This window comes from Hemiscyllium ocellatum (assembly GCF_020745735.1).
Source record: "Hemiscyllium ocellatum isolate sHemOce1 chromosome 15 unlocalized genomic scaffold, sHemOce1.pat.X.cur. SUPER_15_unloc_14, whole genome shotgun sequence".
Taxonomy (NCBI): Eukaryota; Metazoa; Chordata; class Chondrichthyes; order Orectolobiformes; family Hemiscylliidae; genus Hemiscyllium; species Hemiscyllium ocellatum.
The window spans coordinates 170,461-175,460 of NW_026867450.1; positions in this window are offsets into that span (position 1 = coordinate 170,461).

Here is a 5,000-nt window from a genome sequence, read left to right on the forward strand (position 1 = left end):
CCTAAGTCGGGAAGTGGTCCAAACGGGGATGGGAGTGAACCTAACTGCTCATACCAACTTTGAGGCGTTGGGGCCGGGTAGCACAGTCGGATTTGACCCGGCGGTTCTGCCGAATGCCTGGCCTTCGAGGGGGGCCTGCCCACTGAGTTCAGGCCGAATTTGGTGAATTTACTAAGTCGGGAAGTGGTCCAAACGGGGATGGGGGTGAACCTGACAGCTCATACCGACTTTGGGGCTTCCAAGCCGGGTAGCTCAACCGGATTTGATCCGGCGGTTCTAGCGACTGCCACGGCTTCGAGGGGGACTGTTGTCTAAGTTCAGGCCGAATTTGGTGAATTTCCCGAGTCGGGAAGTGGTCCAAACGGGGATGGGAGTGAACCTGACAGCTCTTACCGACATTGAGGCTTCGGGGCCGGGAGCTCAGTCGGATTTGACCCGGCGATACTGCCGACTTCCACGCCTTCGAGCGGGGACTCTCCTCTAAGTTCAGGCCGAATTTGGTGAATTTCCTAAGTCGGGAAGTGGTCCAAACGGGGATGGGAGTGAACCTGACAGCTCTTACCGACTTTGGGGCTTCCAAGCCGGGTAGCTCACCGGATTTGATCCGGCGGTTCTAGCGACTGTCACGCCTTCGAGGGGGGACTGTTGTATAAGTTCAGGCCGAATTTGGTGAATTTCCCGAGTCGGGAAGTGGTCCAAACGGGGATGGGAGTGAACCTGACAGCTCTTACCGACTTTGGGGCTTCCAAGCCGGGTAGCTCAACCGGATTTGATCCGGCGGTTCTGCCGACTGTCACGCCTTCGAGGGGGGACTGTTGTATAAGTTCAGGCCGAATTTGGTGAATTTCCCGAGTCGGGAAGTGGTCCAAACGGGGATGGGAGTGAACCTGACAGCTCTTACCGACTTTGAGGCTTCGGGGCCGGGTAGCTCAGCCGGATTTGATCCGGCGGTTCTGCCGACTGTCACGCCTTCGAGGGGGGACTGTCCTCTGAGTTCAGGCCGAATTTGGTGAATTTCCCGAGTCGGGAAGTGGTCCAAACGGGGATGGGAGTGAACCTGACAGCTCATACCGACTTTGAGGCTTCCAAGCCGGGTAGCTCAGCCGGATTTGACCCGGCGATTCTGCCGACTTCCACGCCTTCGAGGGGGGACTGCCCTCTGAGTTCAGGCCGAATTTGGTGCATTTCCCGAGTCGGGAAGTGGTCTCTGTCACAACGGGGGCAAGTGTCTGAAGAGGTAAAGTGAGTAACCAGCACAGCTTAGGGAAGGGTTCCAAAGTTCTCAACAATGTGAATTCGGTTACCAGGAAAGCTTAGGAAAGCTGCCTGACTGTCCCAAACGAATGAACTGCAAAACTTAGGGAACATGCCCGAAGATGCTTAAAAGTGTGAAATCAGTAAGCAGGAAAGCATAGGAAAGTGCCTGAAAGTGCTAAATGAGTAACATGAAAAACGTAGAAAAATGCCCGAAAATGTTTAAAAGTGTGAACTCAGTAACCAGCAAAACTTAGTAAAACGTTGGAAAAGCAGAATGAGTAACCAGAAAAACTTAGAAAAATGTTTGAAAATGAGAAAATGAGTAACCAGAAAAACTTAGAAAAATGTTTTGAAAATGAGAAATGAGTAACCAAGAAAACTTAGAAAAATGCCCAAAAAGAAGAAATCAGTAACCAGAAAAACTTAGAAAAATGTTTGAAAATGAGAAATGAGTAACCAGAAAAACTTAGAAAAATGTTTGAAAATGAGAAATGAGTAACCAAGAAAACTTAGAAAAATGCCCAAAAAGAAGAAATCAGTAACCAGAAAAACTTAGAAAAATGTTTGAAAATGAGAAATGAGTAACCAAGAAAACTTAGAAAAATGTTTGAAAATGAGAAATGAGTAACCAAGAAAACTTAGAAAAAATGCCCAAAAAGAAGAAATCAGTAACCAGAAAAACTTAGAAAAATGTTTGAAAATGAGAAATGAGTAACCAAGAAAACTTAGAAAAATGCCCAAAAAGAAGAAATCAGTAACCAGAAAAACTTAGAAAAATGTTTGAAAATGAGAAATGAGTAACCAGAAAAACTTAGAAAAATGTTTGAAAATGAGAAATGAGTAACCAAGAAAACTTAGAAAAATGCCCAAAAAGAAGAAATCAGTAACCAGAAAAACTTAGAAAAATGTTTGAAAATGAGAAATGAGTAACCAAGAAAACTTAGAAAAATGCCCGAAAAGAAGAAATCAGTAACCAGAAAAACTTAGAAAAATTTTCGGCCAAGTGTGAAAAATATTCTAAGTGTCAGCGGAGGAAAATGCCGAAGCATCGGGAAAGATTCAAAAACTCATGCCGAACATGAGTTCCGAAGTGCCGGAGGAACTGGGCGAATTGAGCCCGGCGGTTGGCCAGATGTCGTTTTGAGTCTGCAGCCCGAAAACTTTAACTTTGTCTGCCGCGGAAGTCTGGACCGGGAAAAATCCAAACGGTTTTGCCGGGTTCGAGTTCCAGAGCGAAGCAGTCGAATTTGAAATTCAGACCCATTCAGTGCCACTTGACATTGTGACACAGTGAGGTTGGCGGGGTACCCGGAGATTTCTGGGAACACGATTTTTAGAACAAAATGGCGGCGCGGGACCACTTTGAAAGGCATCCGAAAAACGGTTCCGCGGGCAGAGCACTTGAATGACAGGCCTGTGTGCATGCCCAAGAGCTCTCGGAAGTCTAATTTTTGACACTTTGTCAAATTTTCGACAGACTTACCCAACTCTTGCTGCCTGTTCTAAGAATCAGTCAGAGGCCTGTGCGGCGGTCTCTTGACACTTTGGAGGGCGGGCAAACCCCACGTTGACTCCGGCCGTCCCTCCAAAAGGCACTTGCTATTGGGGGAAAGGATTGCAAGTAGCCTGGTTCCCGTGGAGCGGCCAGGAAGGGTGCAGGCTGGCCCTTGCCTGAGCATTCCCAAAACCCTCTTCCGCTGAGAGCAGACCTCGCACGCCGCACTACCGGCTCTGGGAGTGGTTGGCCGCTATTGTACATAGTCCGGTCCTTCCTCTGCCACCCGGCAAGTGCGATGGCTCTGCCGCCCTGCGGTGCTCGTCACCCAGGTTTGGGGAACACGATACTTAGAACATGTTGCGGCTCGGGACCTGCAGGCGAAAGGGGCCCCGTGGTGCTGAGCACATCGACCTCGGGTCTCAGTGCAAGCCGGAGAGTTCGCGGAAGTCTTAAAAGATTTTGACATCTGCTCAATTCTTTGACAGGCTTGCCTGACTCTTTCCGTCCGTTCTAAGAATCAGTCGGAGGCCGGGGCGGGGACGGTCTCTTGACACACGGAGGGTTGGCTTCCCTCCTCAGGTGTTTGTGTCGAAAATGAAGGCGAGAGATGCAAGCGTCCTGGTTCCCCTGGGTGCTGCCAGCAAGGGTGCAGGCTGACCCTTGCCTGAGCACTCCCAAAAGCCTCTTAAGCTGAGAGCAGGCGCCGCACTACCGGCTCTGGGAGTCGTTTGCCGCTATTGTACATAGTCCGGTCCTTCCTCTGCCACCCGGCAAGTGCGATGGCTCTGCCTCCCTGCGGTGCTCGTCACCCAGGTTTGGGGAACACGATACTTAGAACATGTTGGCGGCTCGGGACCTGCAGGCGAAGGGGGCCCCGTGGTGCTGAGCACATCGACCTCGCGTCTCAGTGCAAGCCGGAGAGTTCGCGGAAGTCTTAACAGGCTTGCCTGACTCTTTCCGTCCGTTCTAAGAATCAGTCGGAGGCCGGGGCGGGGACGGTCTCTTGACACACGGAGGGTTGGCTTCCCTCCTCAGGCGTTTGTGTCGAAAATGAAGGCGAGAGATGCAAGCGTCCTGGTTCCCCTGGGTGCTGCCAGCAAGGGTGCAGGCTGACCCTTGCCTGAGCACTCCCAAAAGCCTCTTAGGCGGAGAGCAGGCGCCGCACTACCGGCTCTGGAGTCGTTGGCCGCTATTGTACATAGTCCGGTCCTTCCTCTGCCACCCGGCAAGTGCGATGGCTCTGCCTCCCTGCGGTGCCCGTCACCCAGGTTTGGAGAACACGATACTTAGAACATGTTGGCGGCTCGGGACCTGCAGGCGAAAGGGGCCCCGTGGTGCTGAGCACATCGACCTCGCGTCTCAGTGCAAGCCGGAGAGTTCGCGGAAGTCTTAACAGGCTTGCCTGACTCTTTCCGTCCGTTCTAAGAATCAGTCGGAGGCCGGGGCGGGACGGTCTCTTGACACACGGAGGGTTGGCTTCCCTCCTCAGGCGTTTGTGTCGAAAATGAAGGCGAGAGATGCAAGCGTCCTGGTTCCCCTGGGTGCTGCCAGCAAGGGTGCAGGCTGACCCTTGCCTGAGCACTCCCAGAAGCCTCTTAGGCTGAGAGCAGACGCCGCACTACCGGCTCTGGAGTCGTTGGCCGCTATTGTACATAGTCCGGTCCTTCCTCTGCCACCCGGCAAGTGCGATGGCTCTGCCTCCCTGCGGTGCCCGTCACCCAGGTTTGGAGAACACGATACTAAGAACATGTTGGCGGCTCGGGACCTGCAGGCGAAAGGGGCCCCGTGGTGCTTAGCACATCGACCTCGCGTCTCAGTGCAAGCCGGAGAGTTCGCGGAAGTCTAAAGCTTTTGACATTCGCTCAAAGCTTTGACAGGCTTGCCCGACTCTTTCCGTCCGTTCTAAGAATCAGTCAGAGGCTGGTGGGGAGGTCTCTTGACGCAAGGGGAGGGGTGGCGTCCCTCCTCAGGCGCTTGTGTCGAAAATGAAGGCGAGAGATGCAAGCGTCCTGGTTCCCCTGGGTGCTGCCAGCAAGGGTGCAGGCTGACCCTTGCCTGAGCACTCCCAGAAGCCTCTTAGGCTGAGAGCAGACGCCGCACAACCGGCTCTGGGAGTCGTTGGCCGCTATTGTACATAGTCCGGTCCTTCCTCTGCCACCCGGCAAGTGCGATGGCTCTGCCTCCCTGCGGTGCCCGTCACCCAGGATTGGAGAACACGATACTAAGAACATGTTGGCGGCTCGGG